Below are 19,572 nucleotides of genomic sequence, written 5' to 3'. Positions count from 1 at the left end.
GCACAAGACTTAAAAATGACATAACATAATGCTTATTTTGAACCTTGGTTCATGATAGGCATATCTTTTTTCACAGTCCCCCCCCCCTTCCTGCCTGTTTGATGCTACAGCCTCTGAGAGCTCCAGATAAGTGCCAGAGTAAACCCTAGGCAGTCAAAATCTCGGGGTCCTTCTTGCAAACCCTAATATGTTTTTTTTTTTTTGTAATTTTATTTCAAGATCAAATCAATATTATTTTTATCTGATGTTGTGGGGTCCCTAAAAGGCATGGGGGGCATAGGCAGGTGCCAACTCTGACTACTTGGTAATCCAGCACCGACCCAGATCACACTGGGCTGCCCAAGGTGACCCACAACAGTCCAGGAATAACTCAACCTGACTTGACCATGGCCCTGAATTAGCCCAAATCAGCTCAGGTCTTGGACCTTGACCAAATCTGGGGCACAACCATATTAAATAAAGGTGTAGATTGTTGTTTTTCTCTGTAGAAAGTCACCACCAGACAGTTGTATCCAACAAACTCATCCCATGACTTCTCTTTGGCCAACATAACTCACCCTCCTTGTACTTCCCTGGGGAGCCCCTGCCCCAATCTGCTTCAGAGGGTTGGGAGAACACATGGGGTAGGAAAAAGAGTTCCGTTTCCCAAGCAGATATCCTTGTATGAATGGGCTGCAGCCCCTCCAAAAGAGTCTATTTTCCAGGGACTTTTCCTTAGGACACTTTTCCACTTTTCCTTAGGACACCCCTGTTTTCATCAGTGCTCAGAGTTATGTAATTGCAGCCAAACTTTATAAGAAGTTCTCCAAATAGTTTCACCCATTCAAACATTTCCCCCCTTTTAGCCAAATTTTGTAGCACATAGCTCCAGACTGGGCTGATGGTAAAGAGCCATTTGTCCGCTCTGCAGTTATCGTTTTGCTTGAAAGAATTGTTCTGCCTTTAAAGAACACCAGGTCTTTCTCCTGCATCTCCAAGCCGTTATTCATTGCAATCGGCGTTCACAGAAAAAGTACTTTCTTTACATCTAACAAAGAGAGAAACTTGTGTCAATTCTTGCACACCAGTGTACGTCGGCATCTGGCATTGATATTAATTTCCTCCTCTGATCTATCATTTTAGGCAGCCACAAAGTTGTCCCCGAAGATCAAAGAGGCAGCAGAGATCCAACTGACAAAAAGTTGAAATGGGACTTCAGAGCAGCAGCAGAGAATCATTCCCTTTAATCATAGAGTGAGCCCAAGCCCAGACTGTGAGGAATAAGAAACCTGGAGATCAGGAGATTCTCTGCCAGTTTTTCAAAGTTATGCTAGAACATCAAGGCAGAGGACACATGTACTGGTGTGCAAGCAGAGAAAGGGGCCAAGGGCCAAGTAAAGGGGGAAGTATCAAAAACCAGAGAAAGGGACATGCACATCTTATCTAGGGTTGAACAGAAAGTTAGAGTATTGGACTTTTTGCTCAGCTTTTTCAGGGCAGGGGAGGTGTACCTAAAACTGGAAGGGGGAGAGACAGTATTAGAGAGGATTTAAAAGTATCAGGGATGCTACTTATAGCCTGTGCTGGCTTCGCACAACTCAGCAGTTGCCAATGGTTGCATCTTCCTTACCCTAAATTCTGCAGGAATTATGCCATGTCATGATATAGCATTGTTCTGAAAGAAATTGAGGGACAGAAATGGCTACTCCATTTCCTCTCCTTAGAAGCCCTCTTGGAGCAGTGGTTTGCCTAACATTATACCAAGAGAAATGCCATCCAACACAACACTACCATCAAAGATAAGTGCCCCCTGAAATGTTACAACCCCACTCCCAGCCATTTGTGAATTATACAATCATATTTATATGCAGCTATATACATGACACTCCGGGTCTGATCCGTAACATTTCCAGTTAAGTAGAATTTAACTTAGGGATAGGGAGCAAGTTGTTATTCCAGATGTTATTAGAAAAGAACTCTCACCTTGACTATTGGCATCCTGGCTGGGGTGATGTGTGTTGAGTCCACCAACATCTGGCAGGCCACAGGTTTGCCATATCTGTTACAACTAATTTTGCTAGGGAATAATTCTGCCTGAAATCCTAAACACAAAGGCTGGGATCAAAATATGCTTGTGAGTGGATCTGCTTTCAAATGTTTGGTCGGGTTCACTTGAGCATTCACAAGGTACTCTCATGATTACTCCATCGCTTCTCTGAAGAATTCACTGGCTTTTCAGTGGCCAGCTTTTGAGCAGCGTTGGCTGAATACATTTGCTCCCTGAGAAGAACAGCAAATGGATCTCTGCATCCTTCTCAAGATGCAAAATATCAAGGGGCAAGCCAAGTTATTTTTGGTGCGTTGAGTGAGAAAATCACAGGAAATGAACCAGGTGGTGACTTGGAAGCCCTGGTTAGCATTGAAAAAGGTCCCACCCATATATTTCATCTGGGGCAACATCAATGGTCTCCAGAGGTCCAGTTTGGTTTATTACAATACCTCATATGGAAATATATAAACAGAAAATTATTGAGCTGTCTTTGTGGAAGGATGGAATTAAAAATGGAGAGGAGAGGGGCACGTCAAAGGATCTGGGAAAATGTGTTCACTTACTAAGAAGCAATATCTTTCTGATATTGGATTTCTTAGCCTTTGACTAAAAAACTTCAAGTCCATCACTTTTTTGCTATTTATTTTCTGAAGGCAAAGCATACCCATTGAACAATACTTCCTTAACAGTTTTCCCACCCTGAAAATAGAAGCTGTGCTACCAAGAAGAAGCCAAGGCTTTTGGGATGTGGGGGGAGCAGGTTGCTGTAGGGTAGAGAAGGAGTCAGGAAATTTCCAGGAAGTAAAGGTAAAGGTACCCCTGTCCGTACAGGCCAGTCTTGACAGACTCTAGGGTTGTGCGCCCATCTCACTCAAGAGGCCGGGGGCCGGCGCTGTCCAGAGACACTTCCGGGTCACGTGGCCAGCGTGACATCGCTGCTCTGGCAAGCCAGAGCTGCACACGGAACGCTGTTTACCTTCTCGCTCGTAAGCGGTCCCTCTTTATCTACTTGCACCCGGGAGTGCTTTCGAACTGCTAGGTTGGCAGGCGCTGGGACCGAACAACGGGAGCGCACCCCGCCGCGGGGATTTGAACCGCCGACCTTTTGATCGGCAAGCCCTAGGCGCTGAGGCTTTTACCCACAGTGTCACCCGTGTCCGCACCTTTACTTCTTTTAAAATTTATTATTACATTTATATCCCAGCTTTGCTCCATGGAGCTCCAGTCAGTGCATATAGTTCTCCCTCTCTTCATTTCATCCTCAAAAACCTATGAAGTAGGTTAGGTTGGGAGATAGTGACTAGCTCAAGGCCACACAGTGAGCTTCATGTGAGTAGATTTGAACCCTGATTTCCCAACTCCTAACCCAACACTCTAACCCCGTCAATAGTGTCAGTATGCCTTTTCCTGGACACCTTACCCCAGGAACAGTGAGCTAACATGATACAGTACCTTATATCTGTAAGATTTGTATCCCAGTGCATGACATGTGCCATATAGGACTGCTTAGTTGAACTGGGTTGGTAGGTAGGGATGAGCAAACACGTCAGTTTGGGTTTCTCTCTATTTCTCATTTTCCCCCAATCTTAAATTCATCCCTCCACCAGTTTGCATTTTTTAAAAGGGTCCTTATGAAAATTTATTAGCATTTTAGTGCAAATTTATCATAATACACACATTTTTCTATGGGATTTTTCTTAATCTACACATATTCGCAAAGCATTTCCCCACAATATATGCATATTAGTGTGTTATTTTCACAAATATATGCATTTCTAGAAACACTTTACGCTGGTATATTGCTTCTTCTTCTTCTTTGGCAGTCATTAGTAGCTGAGTAAGATTGTCTTCCATGAACACAGTCTTAACAGTGAGTTCGTAAGTGACTGTGGAGGCCAATTCTGGATCCACACATCTTTCCACATTGGGGACTAGTTTTTTGGGCAGGAGTTGGACATGGTGAGGGTTTGACAAGTGTGCCTTCCTTTTAAAACGTTTCTCCCTTTAGTCCTGAGTTTGAGCATCTTCAAAGTCCATGACATCTTTGGTAAAGGCTGTTCTCCAATTGGAAAGCTCATAGGCCAGTGTTTCCAAGTTGTTGGTGTTTAAACTACTTTTTTTTTTAAGATTTAATTTGAGAGTCTTTAAACCTCTTTTGTTGACCACCAGCATTATGCTTTCCATTTTTAAGTTGGGAATAGAGTAGTTGCTTTGGAAGACGATCATGAGGCATCCAAACAACATGTCCAATGAAGCTAATGTTGAAGAATCATTGCTTCAACAATGGTGATCTTTGCTTTTTCCAGTACACTGACATTGTTTGCCTATCTTGATATGTAATTTTTTTTTAGGAACACCATGGATGGAATCTTTCAAGGAGTTGGATATGGTGTTTATAAGTGGTCCATGTTTCACAAGAATACAGTAAGGTTGGTAGTACAATAGCTTTGTAAACAAGCATTTTGGTTTCCCTGCAAATGTCTTGGTCCTCAAACACTCTGCACTGCAATCTGAACCCGCAGAGCTCAGGCAATGCTGGATTTCTGCATCCTTGTCGACTCTTGTGGAAAGATAACTGCCAAAGTAGGAGAAGTGATCAACACTTTCCAACGTTACACCACTGAGTTGGATTTGTGGTGCTGCAAAGGGGTTGTTTTGCGCTTGTTAGTACAGCACTTTGGTTTTTGTTTTTTTTGGTTTTTGGATGTTGAGCAATAGGCCAAGCTTTCTGAAAGCTTCAACAAAGATATTTATGGTGGTTTGGAGATCATCCTCTGAGTGTGCACACACTACGTTGTCAGCAGCATATTGAAGCTCTATCACGGAAGTTATGGTAACCTTACACTTTGCTTCCAGCCTGCCCAAGTTAAAGAGCTTTCCATCTGTTCAATATATGATTTCTACTCCGGTGGGGAGTTTCCCTTCAACATTGTGTAGGATCATGGCAATGAAAATAATAAATATACATAGCTTGACTTCACTGCAAAATTAAAATACGGTAAGTGCAGATTAGGGACGCGGGTGGCGCTGTGGGTAAAACCTCAGTGCCTAGGACTTGCCGATCGTATGGTCGGGGGTTCGAATCCCCGCGGCGGGGTGAGCGCCCGTCGTTCGGTCCCAGCTCCTGCCCACCTAGCAGTTCAAAAGCACCCTCAAGTGCAAGTAGATAAATAGGTACCGCTCCGACGGGAAGGTAAACGGCGTTTCCGTGTGCTGCTCTGGTGCAGGCTCTCCAGAGCAGCTTCGTCACGCTGGCCACGTGACCCAGAAGTGTCCTTGGACGGCGCCGGCGCCGGGCCTCTAGAGTGAGATGAGCGCACAACCCTAGAGTCAGTCACCACTGGCCTTTGGGCAGGGGTACCTTTACCTTAAGTGCAGATTACAGCACCCTGCTGTGTTTCAGTTTGCAAATTGTTTCAAAGAGTGCAAATTCAGCAAGTTCACCTTTAAATGTGAACTGAATGAAATTTATCCCTCATTCCTTTGGTGGACACCATTTGTGCAGACTTATTTGCTATTTGCAATGGCCAACCTGGGGTTTGCTTTTATTATTGTTTGAGACAAAACAGCAACAAGAGGATTGTGTGGGATGTTGACAAGACGTAGGATGTAGCAACTGGGCGGCATTGAGGTTGTTGGGCTCTGCTACCCTGTCCTAAACTTGCATGTTTCTGTAGAAGAAATAAATAGCTCCTTTCCTGGGGACAACTATTATATAAGTGGTTTTTGCACATTCAGAAAATGGAGAAAATTATGTTTACACCTTGTCTTATTGGTTGGACTGGTGGCTTGTCAAGAGTACAGAATTAAGGAATCAGTATATCACTGTAGCTCCCCTAATGCCTGAGACATAATGGAAACCTGGAGTCAGAGCCAAACATGTCATCTCCAGTTTGGGTGCTTCAGAAACATAGCTGGCCTTAGAATTTGGCTCTTTGGAACGAACAAGCTGCAACAAATAAAAATGGAAAAGAAACATGAGACAGAGATAGATAATAAGACAATGAAAAATGACACAAATTAGTGTATGTTACAACGTGATCTGCATCCCCCTTCCCGCAAAAAAGATAGAAAGAACAACTTCAGGTTTGGAAAATAAAGATTCTATGAAGAAAACAAGGAATAGACAGACAGACAGACATATAGCAATCACAATTACTGGGAGATCCAAATCTGAAACGAGGGCAAAGAATTATGGCCAATTATCTTACTCTTTTAAGAATTTTAGAATAAAATGAAAAGCTGCATTTTTTGGGGAAATTGTGAGAAAGATGCACACGGAGAACAAAGCAGAAAACAAGACAAGTCTGGCTGAAATTACTTGATTTAAGAATGGAATATTTTTCTCTCTCTTTTTGCAAGTTTCCTCAATAGTTGTTGTTGTTGTTGTGTGTTTTTAAGGCACTTGAATCCAAATCAAGTTGGCAAGAATGTATTGGCCGAGGCTTTGAAAGAAGTATTTTTATCCTTTGCTTTCTTGAGAAAACTCAACTGAGAGTTAGGAAATATGATTTTGATTATTTTAAATAAGCATTGTACAAAAGACAGAAGCAACAGCAGGCAGCTTAAACAAAATATTTCAAAATACAGTCATGTATAAAAATGTTACATTCCTACAAAGTAATCATTACCTGGACATGGGATCTATGTCTGATTTATACAATTACCTACCCTGCTCCAAAAAAGAAAAAGAAAAAGAAAAAGATTTTTTTTGCCATAATAAAGCTTTAAAGGTAAAGGGACCCCTGACCGTTAGGTCTGGGCGTGGACGACTCTGGGGTTGCGGAGCTCATCTCGCTTTACTGGCCGAGGGAGCCGGCGTACAGCTTCCAGGTCATGTGGGCAGCCTGACTAAGCCACTTCTGGCGAACCAGAGCAGTGCACAGAAATGGCGTTTACCTTCCCGCCCGAAGCTTTAGGCATCATCAAAATAACCACTGCATGAGCAAATCAAGCCACTTTCACATTCATAGCCTTGGTTCATGGCTTGGTACATGGCTCTATTGGCATCTGCTTTAGCAGCAGACAATTTCACACTCACTTTTGCCCAAGAGAGTTGATTTTTCAAGGATGACAGAGAAAGCTGCAAAGAAATGCCAAGACTGCATGGAACGATTAGAAAACAGCTGTACTCATGTTCTGAAAACCCAAGCTGTTCAGGATGCAAATCCATTAACTTCTTTCCATCTTCAGAATTTGTCTCCTGAATTCGTATGTTATGCACCTGGGAGAAAATATTGTCCATTTGACGTCTTTTAGCATTTAGGATCTCACTTTCATATAAAAAGTGGACAGCGCTGATATTTAAGTCTGTTATTTAATAAAAAGCCCTGTTAATTCAATGTTAAGTAAAGTATAGTCCAAACAGTGAAATAGTAGATGTCATCCTAGTCTTCTGTAATAGGAAGCAGATTAAAGTGTGTGGCAATTACATCACTAAACCACTGTAATAAACAGGACAATGACTCAATCAAGACTGCCATTTTGCATGCTCTGAGACGTATATGAACATCACAACTCTTTCTGATTTGCCATAAGGGAACATTGCATAATGTTTCTGTAAATCACGGTGTGAAACTGATCCCTCCAATCCATACCACTGGAGAGGATTAGGATACATTGGAGGTGACAATCTGCCAGTCTCAACTGGCCTTTTTAATGGGGTGGTCTTAGCCACTATGGAGGCCCCTACCACACTCAGAATTGCAGGAAGCTACTTGCAGAGAAGCCCGTAAATGGAAAATTTCAGAATGGGCTGCCAGTAGGGACAACAACAACAGCAACAACAACTTATTATTTATAGGCTGTCCATCTGGCTGGGTTTCCTCAGTCACCCAGGGCAGCTTCCAGCAAAGTATTAGAATATAATAATTCAAATATTAAAAGCTTCCCTAAACAGGGCTGCCTTCAGATGTCTTCTGGAAGAAGGCATCAATTCCTGTTCTGACCTGTGTTCATCCCATGCAGCGCTCTTTCTGTTCTGCTACAGTTCAGTTTCCAGCAAAAACTAGATTATCCACTACCCATGTACAAAAGAAGCAACAGATTTTGTGTTTAGTTTTGTGGAACAGTGGCCGGGGGGAGAGCAACAGTGTCAGTGCACAAGAGGCCGTATTCATTTAAACAGCTGTCCAACAGTGATGTAGCACAGCAATGATTTAGATTGTGCTTTTTAGTGAGAGTCTTTTTGAACTATTTATTGAATTTCCCTAAAAGAATTTTTCCCTATATTGGCATACAAAAAAGTTAAGAAAAATAGACATTGATATAAGTATTTAAACATCACACAGATGCCTGTTTCTCAAGTATTATATTTACTTTAGTTGGAACCAGAAGGTCCCCTTTTCCAGAAACATATCTAGCATTTTTATATTATTGAATCTCTGCTTTCTTCAATCCCCCCCCCCATGTTCCATGTTTTTTCTCAAAATACATTTTTGTATTCTTGTCTAGAGCTGATGCTGAAAGCTCCCCCCCCCAGCAAGTCTTTTCTTTTCCAGTTCTTTCTCCGCTTTCAAACATTCTTATTCATTTATAGACTCTCTTTAAAAAAAGGAGAAGTTTAAATTGTATTTTTTATGCCCCCAGAGTTGTGCAATGACCCTTTGGAAATACTCCATAGAATTCCATTCACTAACAAAATATGTTCAGTGTGCCTCAGAAATCATTATGAGGTGCATTCTACTGCTTCAATAGTACCTGATACTGGGAGAGAGAAAAATTAAATGGTGGCTATCTCAAGACCTATATCTGCATTCACAATATACGGGGGTTTTTTTTGTGCAGACAATATGTGCTCTGAAAGCCTTACAATCTGATATTTTCTACTTCTCTCCATAAAATATTTGACACCAGACAGTCATACAATAGAACATTCACAAGAGCAGCTTCTCTCCCTATAATCCATATTGCTAGAACTCAACTTTCTGCTTCAAATAACTTTTTGGAAATGTATTTTTAAAATCTGCTTAGTGCCTAAGGAGAAATATCACAGATAAGCAATGTGGTGCCCTCCATCTATTGCTGGACATCCAGTCCCATCAGCCTCAACCAGTACGACCAATGACAGGGATGATGGGAGTTGTAGTACTGTAACCTCTTGAGGGCATCTTTCTCGCTTCTCCTGCGTTACATATTAAAAAAAATTAGAAACTGCAGTCCTACACCCAGTATCCTGGAAATACATAGGAGGAGACATGTTTAGTATTGCCTGATTATAAGCATTATAGAGGTGTTATGTACTAAGCTTGGATCCTAGAACAATAGGCAGGTAGGATCCTAGAATGCAACAACCTGATTGGCATGCAGGAACAGCCCAATCAGACCCCACGATGAAGTTAATCAGCCTATTAGGTCGGTAGGGTACTAGGATGCAACAACTGATTGGCCTGCTGGAGCAGCCCAATCAGGCTCCAGGAGGGAAACATAATCAACCAATCAGTTGGTTCTCATTGTGTAAATAATGTATATAAAGCCTGAGGTTCAGGGGGAAATTCAATCACTGTTCCTGTGAGCTGAAATAAAGAGCATGAAATTACTACAGTGGTACCTCGGGTTACATATGCTTCAGGTTACATACGCTTCAGGTTACAGACTCTGTTAACCCAGAAATAGTGCTTCAGGTTAAGAACTTTGCTTCAGGATGAGAACAGAAATTGTGCTCCAGCAGCACGGCGGCAGCGGGAGGCCCCATTAGCTACAGTGGTGCTTCAGGTTAAGAACAGTTTCAGGTGAAGTACGGACCTCCGGAACGAATTAAGTACTTAACCCGAGGTACCACTGTACTTGGCTCTGAGTATATTTCAAGAAGATTTCTTCTCTATGTTTTACAGCTGCCATGCTGAGTAGCTTCATGGAACCGGTGACTCTGCCAACAATGTCCCAACTTTGTGGCATGTCTATCTACCACTGCACTTTGAAAACACATGTCCCTACTTACATATGCAGCATGGTGGCACTCACCCACCGAGTTGATGTTGCTTGTTGAGAAGGAGAGCAGGAGGATCAAGGTGGCGGAGAGTTCAGTGTGGTGCAAACACACTAGCAGAAACACCAGATTGGCTCTGCTGGTGTGTTTGCACTATGCTGATCTCCCTGAGATCTTGCTCCTCTCCTTCCTGGTAAGCAACATACCCTCCAACATTTCTCCAATGACGCGGGTGGCGCTGTGGGTTAAACCACAGAGCCTAGGACTTGCCGATCAAAAGGTCGGTGGTTCGAATCCCTCTGACGGGATGAGCTCCCGTTGCTCGGTCTCAGTTCCTGCCAACCTAGCAGTTCGAAAGCATGCAAAGTGAAAGTAGATAAATAGGTACCGCTCTGGCGGGAAGGTAAACGGCATTTCCGTGCGCTGCTCTGGTTCACCAGAAGTGGCTTAGTCATGCTGGCCACATGACCTGGAAGCTGTATGCCAGCTCCCTCAGCCAAAGAAAGCGAGATGAGCGCCGCAACCCCAGAGTCGGCCACAACTGGACCTAATGGTCAGGGGTCCCTTTACCTTATTCCATAATAATAGCAATAATATATCTATATCTATATCTATATCTATATCTATATCTATATCTATATCTATATCTATATCTATATCTATATCTATATCATCTATAGCTATATCTACCCTGCCTGTCTGGGTTGCCTTAGCCACTCTGAGCGGCTTCCAACATATATAAAAACATAATAAAACATTAAACATTACTAAACTTCCCTACATAGGGCTGCCTTCAGATGTCTTCTAAAGGTCGAATAGTTACTTATCTCCTTGGCTCAGGGATTGTATAACTCCATACCCTTCAACATTTATCCAATGAAAATACGGACATCCTAAGGAAAAGCGGGACATTCCAGACTCAAATCAGAAACTGAGATAGCTTATGTAAATCCGGGACTGTCCCTGGAAAATAGGGATACTTGGAGGGTCTGAAGGAGCAGTGACTCAAGAGTTTAGGAGGACAGATGAACACCTGCCCTTCCCATGTGCTCTCCGCTGTTGCCTATTTAAATCCTTTCTTGCAAGGCATCATATTAAAATAACAAGAAAGAGGCTTTGCCACACCTCAGACATTAGCCCCACTTAGTCTAATAGCATTATTCCCAGGTAAGTCTATGTAAGATTGCAGTCTAAAAATATTTATACCATAGAAAGCACCTGGCTTTTCTGTCCAATGAGAATAGTTGTTAAGAATGTCTGTGGAGCTTTGTTGCTATGGTAACAAGCAATTATACTCTCATGTCAGTTCAAGGGTTTATATCTTCTCTCCCAGATTTTCAGATATTTGGAAATAGCCATTCCCCCCCCCATATTTCTTATATTTAGCAAAATGTGCCACATAGCTCCAGCATCTTAAAAGTTTTACTTACTGAGATCCTTTTAGTATGTTCTTTGTGAATCCAATTAATGGGATAAGAGGCGTGGCATTGTGGCAGGAAATTCTGCCCCCAACTGATATGTGGTCCTTTGTCGGTAGGATGTGAAACCGAGCTTTTCCATGGTTTTTCAACATTCCCTCCCCATGATCAACTGTAGGCATGGAGGTCTTTTCAGAGTCTACGATGAAAGCATTAAGGTCAAGGTGAAGCCTGCCATTCATGTACTGCAAATACACACACACAAACACACACACACACTTATTGTATACAGTAGGTTATAAATCACTGAAACCCATGTCATGAAACCATTCATTTAAGATATCATTTATAAAAGTCGATTCTAAGCTATACTTCCAAAGAAGTTCAAAATTGAACCAACTCACTTGCCCCACCTCTGCTACCATTCATGCTACAATAACAGCTTGTCACTTGGAGGAAATTCCTGTTTAACATAGGTGACTAGTTGATTATCTACTTGCAAGACTTCTGGATAATGAACATGGCACTTTTAGGTTATACAGAGAGCTGAAATCACTGAAGGCACACTATAAATACTATGTAGTAGAAGTAATACTAGTAGCAACAGCACACATCCAGCTTAATACATATCTGTTTACTCTGCCCATTGATATACAGTGGTACCTCGGTTTAAGAACAGTCCGGCTTAAGAATGATTTGGTTTACAAACTCCACAAAACCGGAAATAGTGTCTTGGTTTGAGAACTTTACCCCGGTCTAAGAATGGAATCTGAACGGTGCAAGGGGTTGCGAACGTGATCTGTGTGGGAGGCATGTTCGCAACCCGCATCATTCGCAACCCGCAGTGCCGTGTCTACGCACACACGGGTCATTATTCGGCGCTTCTGCACATGCGCAAAGCGTGATTTACTGCTTCTGCACATGTGCGAGCGCCAAAACCCGAAGTAACCCTTCCAGTACTTCCGGGTTCAGCGCGGTGTGCAACCTGAAAATGTGCAACCTGAAGAGTCTGCAACCCGAGGTATGACTGTATAATAATGCAAAATGCTACTAGGAGTAATCATATCCAATTGTCAGGCTTCAGGGGAATCCGATCCCTCCCACGGTGGCAGCCAAGAAGCAGATAAAAAAGAAGAGCTCTTACCAAGTCTTTTATTCAATATTTACAGATAGAACATAGAAATGCCGTCTCTCCTAGATAATGGCGTTGCTCCGGGCAAAGTCCCACCCCTGCTTCTTGCCTATTCTACATTATCCCTGCACCGGCTGATCTGTGCTCTTTGCCTCTGAGCTTCCTGTTCTACTACTCTCAATGCACGCCAGGTCCTAGGAGAAGGGGGGTCAGGAATGCTTTCTAATGATAACGTGTCAGCCAGCTCTGCTGTTCCCCCCTCCCCTTCCATTATTTCCCAGCTTACCCCTCTTCTTTCTCAGAGTCAGGACCTTCAGCAAACCACTGTTGTAATTCTATACTGCCCTCCTGTTCTTGGGAAAGTTCAGGAGAAGGAGAGGGGCTGTCTCCACCATTGCTCCTCCAATGTCCAGTTCCTGACACCAATTGGTGTAGGTGCACACAGATATAGATGGAAATAAAAACAAATAGACACTTGATGACATTTTATATTTTTCATAAAATTGTGCCTAAGCATAGCTTGAGTCTTCTCTGATGCATCCATGCCCTGAAAATACACCCCATGTTTAAATTAAAGTTAAATGACTTGTTGAGCGGGGAAGTAGATTAAATATGCAAAAGTTTAGGGATCACATAAATGAGATTCCATTTCCCACTTTGTTGTCTTAGGGATCTGCTGGGCAGCAATTCCTTGCAGCCCTCCATTCTCCTTTATTCATTAGGAGCAAAGAAATTGAATCAAGGAAAACAACAACATATGCCTCTGAAGCCAAGTTTTTAATTATTGATGGTCAATTTGAGGATGAAAATCTTCGGGGAGGGGGGGAGGGTTGTTGTTTTTGGCATAGCCTGCAAAATAATCTGAGAAATTTCAAGCTATATATTCTAAACAAAATGGCCGGATCTGAAAAATCTTAGTTGGCTACTGTTGTCATTTTAGCACAATTTTATTCTTGGTTTACATATTACATAGCCAAAGACCCTACCTGGGATTATTAGCAAATTCCAGTTTCTCACCTAAAAATGCAGGCCTTGTGAGCCTCTGGTGATTTTCATCCAGGATGGGAAATCTATTTCCTGTCTATGCCACTTTCCTTTGAATTCAATTCCCTTTCTGCATTAATGAGCACATTTTCTTTTTTTAAAAGACCAACAACTTTCAAATTACATCCCTAAATACATATTTATATCATTTATTTATTGTATTTATGCATCGTTCTTTTCCGAACATAGATGAAACGAAGAACAGACAAGAAAATTAGATCGGTGATTAAAATGATTAAAACAAATGCAAACCTAAAATATTTATAATAGTCATTAAAAACGCAGTCCACATTCTGCCGTTTCAGAGTAAACATTGACATATCAGTCTGAAAAGACCGGAGTAAACAGAAATGTCTTTAGCTGATATATAAATCCCAACAATGAAGAGGACAGTTGCTACTCTGAGGGGAGTAAAAGCCCAATCAGAAGTTGTTCACCCAATCCAGTTCTCATGGGAACTACAAGCAGAGCTCTCCTCCTCTTTTAGTGGGTTGGTACTGGAAGAAGCACTCCTGCAGATGCATGGGCCCTGAGACATTTAGGGCTTTAGAGACTATTAGTTTGAATTGGACCTGTTAGTTTACAGCTGCCAGTGCATCACATTTCTTCTCCTTTCTTCTTTGACAATCACTCGTAGCTGAGTAAGATTGTCTTCCATAAACCTGGTTTTAACTGTGAGTCCGTAAGTGACTGTGGAGGCCAATTCTGGATCCACACATCCTTCCACAGTGATGACATTGGTTTCCAGGTGGGAGTTGATCATGGTGAGGGTTTGCCAAGCATGCCTTCCTCTTAGCACACTTCTTCCTTTCGTCCTGAGTTTGAGCGTCTTCAAAGCCCATGACACCTTTGGTAAAGGCTGTTCTCCAACTGGAGCACTCACAGGCCAGTGTTTCCCAGTTGTCAGTGTTTATACTACATTTTTTAAGATTTGAATCACATTAAGGAGTGGTGATGGTCTATGGGGTCACAAAGAGTAAACGACTAAACGACTAAACAACAACAAGGAGCAGTGATATCCAAAGTCCTGAACAACTCAGGCCCAAGGTACCTTAATTATTATTATTATTATTTTATTACTTATTGAATTTATATACCACCCTATACCTGCAGGTCTCAGGGCGGTTCATAATAAAGATCAACATTAAAACTATTGGGATTTTGAATACCTGCAGCTTCCCACAGAGGCAATTAAGAGTTGGCCAAAGGCCAAGAAGACTGAGCAGAGGGAGTCTCGAGATATGGGACCTTGGATGCAACTCTGCTATTGGTTGAGGTCTCCACATAGGCATGATGACTCATGACCTTCTTGGCTGCATAGTTGGTTGGTCAGTGTTGTGTTCTGAGAGTCATTTGGAGTTTGTTCCGTGAGAGAGAGTTAAGATCCGTATCTGTGTCCTGTATATAGTAACTTGTGGAGTCTGTTGTAAATAATAAACACCTCTAAGTAACCAAGTTACTGGTAGCAGCGTCTTGTTCCTGCTTAATCCTTCCTTCCTGCAACTGATTGCTTCTGGAAGTCTGTGTATGCTCTGCTATATTCAACTGGGTCTGGCTAAGAGCCTGCAACAGGTTAAAGTTGTGAAACACTAATAAAAACTGCAATACACACACACACACTCTAAATAGTAATAATAATAATAATAATAATAATAATAATAATAATAATACAGTGGTGCCCCGCAAGACGAATGCCTCACAAGACGGAAAACCCGCTAGACGAAAGGGTTTTCTGTTTTGGAGGTGCTTCGCAAAACAAATTTGCTATGGGCTTGCTTAGCAAGACGAAAATGTCTTGCGAGTTCTGCGGGGTTTTTTTCCCTCCCCCCCCCTTTTCCCCCAGCCCCTAAGCCGCTTAACAGCTGTTCTCTAAGCCGCTTAACAGCTGATGCTAAGCCGCTTAACAGCTGATCTAAGCCGCTTATCAGCTGATCCACTAAGCCGCTAATCCCTTAATAGCCGCTAATAGCCGCTAAACCGCTAATAGCGCTACTAGCGCTAATCCGCTAATGGGCTTGCTTCGCAAGACGGAAAACACTGCAAGACGAAGAGACTCGCAGAACGGATTCTTTTCGTCTTGCGAGGCACCACTGTAATAATAATTTATTATTTATACCCCGCCCATCTGGCTGAGTTTCCCCAGCCACTCTGGGTGGCTTCCAATCAAGTGTTAAAAACAATACAGCGTTACATATTAAAAAACTTCCTTGAACAGGGCTGCCTTAAGATGTCTTCTGAATGTCAGGTAGTTGTTTATCTCTTTGACATCTGATAGGAGGGCGTTCCACAGGGCAGGAGCCACTACCGAGAACGCCCTCTGTCTGGTTCCCTGTAGCCTCACTTCTCACAATAAGGGAACCGCCAGAAGGCCCTCGGCAGTAAAAACAATCCAATAACACCCCCCCCCAAAAGAGCCATGTTTTAAAAGGGCATAGGATGTCAATCAGATCAGCCAAAGGCCTGGTTAAAAAAGAACATTTCTGCCTGGCACCTAAATGTGTATAATGAAGGTGCCAGGCAAACGTCCACCTGAGCCATTATATTTCAGCTCAGGCACTGAGATCATGTGGAGGAGCTGCTGTTAGATGTCCCTTGTGTCACAGAGGCCCAGACAGTCCTCAGGTAAAACACAGCGTTAAGTATCACTGATCCCATTCTGTGGAACACTCTTCCAACCGAGATTCAGCAGGCATCCTCAGGGGCGGTTCTACTATGAAACTACGCTTCAGTGCCCCTAATCCTGGAGGGGGCCCAGTAGTGATTTTAGTCCATATTACTTAAAATTTTGGGGTCTAGTAGACTTAACTAGCAGGATTCAAATCATTCTATGATGTGTCATGCATGTATATAACATTTTCCCCTTCAATAACTCAAAAGCATAGGAAATTTGTACTTGCATCACTGACTTTGATATGTCAGATAATGCCATACAGTACAGCAATTTTATGAAAAATTTGAGTTATAGTAATTACAGTGGTACCTCGGGTTAAGTACTTAGTTCGTTCCGGAGGTCCGTTCTTAACCTGAAACTGTTCTTAACCTGAAGCACCACTTTAGCTAATGGGGCCTCCTGCTGCCGCCGCACCACTGGAGCACGATTTCTGTTGTTATCCTGAAGCAAAGTTCTTAACCCGAGGTACTATTTCTGGGTTAGCAGAGTCTGTAACCTGAAGTGTATGTAACCTGAAGCATATGTAACCTGAAGCGTATGTAACCCGAGGTACCACTGTATTCTTTTTTTAAACAACAACACACAATTATGGCAATCTGTTAAGGAATAACCAAATTGAAAAAGATAACTGTGGTTATCCAGACCTTGTTGCTAGTCATGAAGGGGCCCCCATGGCAGTTCAAAAATGCAAGTCTGTCAGTGGGCATCCTTGCCTTGGACTGCCAGGCATCTTTTGAATACTTATTTAAAAGGCCTTTGCAGCTGGTTAATTCTGATTAGCCAGTTAGTGATTATCTGTTCCTTTAAAATATAATTTATTTATTATGTTTTAGTAGTGTGCATGTTGATATAGAAATAATTTCATAAACAAACAAACAAAGAAATACCATACTCACTCCAGGAACAATGTCAGCAGGTGAAGTGGCAATAGCTGGAAAGAGACACTATTTGTCAACCAATAATCTATCTAATTTATGATTTACATGCCCCTTTTTCATGAGTTCATACATTCAGTTCTTGGGGGTGCATAAGTGGCTTTTATGTTCTTAGATTTACATGGTTTCCCATTATGACAATTTTGCCTCATGCCCCATTTCAGAATTCACATGGCATTCAGAAAGCTGCAATGAGTTAAAAGCAACAAAGGTCTGAAAAGAGGAAGACTCACAATTATTCTCTTAAAATCCGACTCGCAGAGATACATGTAAATCAAACAAGCAGCCTCTCTCCACCAAATATCAGTGACTGATATCACTTTTCTAAGTGCCCTAGGGATAAATCAGCATTGAATCAGAATGTATGTCAGAACTCATGTGATTTATGAAGCTGTTTACTAAACTATATTGCACTGATTGTGCTCCACTGATGCCAGGTATGGGGAAAACTCATGCATGACAAGTAGAGAATATTATGTGTGCTCCCCACTTAGATGATTTTTGCCTTGTGTGACTTTCCAAAATGTGTGTTCTGGGGAAATAGGTTCTTGCAGTGGAGGACTGCTTTTGCATACAAAAAAGGTAGATTGTTAAAAAAAGAAAAGAAAACCGAAACTCTTAGCATATAGCCCTGAATTCCAGTTTCACAGAGCAAACTAGATCATATTAGCATTTGGCCTAGGGCATCATTTAGAAGCAATGATAACAAAAAGTCACTATCTCCTCACATCTCCCATATAACATCAAGTGCTACTTGTGAAGGTTCATAGCTGGAATGAAAGTAGTTCAAAATGAGGAGAAATTCCAAATACTTGTATATGCTTTGAGAGATGATGAATTAGTCCCAGACATTTTGCCCTCTCATATTTTTCACCTAGAATATATTGGACTTCACTAGCCAACACTACCCTGCTTCATCTAGGGATAATTTAGTCCTGTTGAACACATTCCCTTGCACTTAACATCTGCTATGAAAACTTTATCTCCTGTTCTAATACAGGACTATTTTGTTCTTAGCTACCCATGAGATGATTAGCACATGTTAAAAAAAAAATACCAAGTGTGGGAAGGGGACACAATAGAACAATTTACATGGGGGGGGGGTCCCATTGGCACCTGGATAGTCTGATTACCTCAAGCTGAGTTTGGCCCTTTCCTGGCACATTTAAGTCTGAGTAGACCTGCATAAAAGTAGGAATTTAATGTGAGGTAGTCGTGGTGTAAGGTGGAAGCAAGAAGGTCTGTATGCTAGATTGTTGTTGTTGTTGTTTAGTCATTTAGTCATGTCCGACTCTTAGTGACCCCATGGACCAGAGAATGCCAGGCACTCCTGTCTTCCACTGCCTCCCGCAGTTTGGTCAAACTCATGCTGGTAGCTTCGAGAACACTATCCAACCATCTCATCCTCTGTCCTCCTCTTCTCTTTGTGCCCTCCACCTTTCCCAACATTAGGATCTTTTCCAGGGAGTCTTCTCTTCTCATGAGGTGGCCAAAGTATTGGAGCCTCAGCTTCAGGATCTGTCCTTCCAGAGAGCAATCAGGGCTGATTTCCTTGAGATTGGATAGGTTTGATCTTCTTGCAGTCCATGGGACTCTCAAGAGTCTCCTCCAGCACCATAATTCAAAAGCATCAATTCTTCGGTGATCAGCCTTCTTTATGGTCCAGCTCTCACTTCCATACATCACTACTGGGAAAACCATAGCTTTAACTATATGGACCTTTGTTGGCAATCATGAATTCTGATCCCACCTACTGCTGGCATGCAGGTCCTTACAGATTGCTCTCAGAGGAACATGACACTCAACAGGAAAAGATTGTAAGTGAAAGATATTATTCTTGAATGTTCTCCTCTACTTTTTCTTTAAAAAATCCCCATAATAAGAAAACTAGGTGTCAGGAAAAAACCATAGCCAAGTTCTTTTATTGTTCTGCTGGTTCCGTGCTTGCAGTGAGATATTAATATATTAATATTAAATAAATATTAATATGTGAAGACCTACCATCTCGGGAATTGCTCTGTCTGTTCTACCATCTCATCATTTCCCCATGTTACTTTGCTGTGTGTACAGATGAGGTCTAGGACAAAAAGCTAGGCTACTTCCTGCCTAGGTTGTATATTCCAATTGGGAAGCATAAGGGTGACTAATCTGCATGAATGTCCAATTCCCATACTATTTTCAAGGAACACCTAATGAACCCTATCTGTGGAAGCCCTGCAAAAGGGCTTCCACTTGTGAAACATGGTTTCTGCCCTCTCTTCTCCCTGCACACCTCCTATGCCCTCTGAAGTTGGCTTTGCAGGCAGAAGAAGAGGAGGAGTTTGGATTTGATATCCCGCTTTATCACTACCCGAAGGAGTCTCAAAGCGGCTAACATTCTCCTTTCCCTTCCTCCCCTACAACAAACACTCTGTGA

General features: G+C 42.2%; 1 long non-coding RNA gene across 2 annotated transcripts; it reads right to left on the bottom strand.

Moving 5' to 3' along the window:
• Window positions 1-741: 741 nt before the first annotated feature.
• Window positions 742-5,972, bottom strand: LOC310676377. Of its 2 annotated transcripts, none has more exons than XR_014510509.1 (3): window positions 5,793-5,972; window positions 1,963-2,081; window positions 742-1,027 (listed from the first exon to the last, which is right to left on the bottom strand). It is a non-coding gene; the product is annotated as an uncharacterized lncRNA (long non-coding RNA). The 2 variants fall into 2 exon arrangements; XR_014510510.1 differs by having other exon boundaries at window positions 1,963-2,073.
• Window positions 5,973-19,572: the final 13,600 nt, after the last annotated feature.

The sequence above is a fragment of the Podarcis tiliguerta genome, assembly GCF_965153285.1.
Source record: "Podarcis tiliguerta genome assembly, chromosome: 4".
In the NCBI taxonomy this organism is placed as follows: domain Eukaryota; kingdom Metazoa; phylum Chordata; class Lepidosauria; order Squamata; family Lacertidae; genus Podarcis; species Podarcis tiliguerta.
The sequence above is the reverse complement of the archived record's forward strand: the minus strand, read 5'-3'. Positions and strand labels throughout refer to the sequence as shown.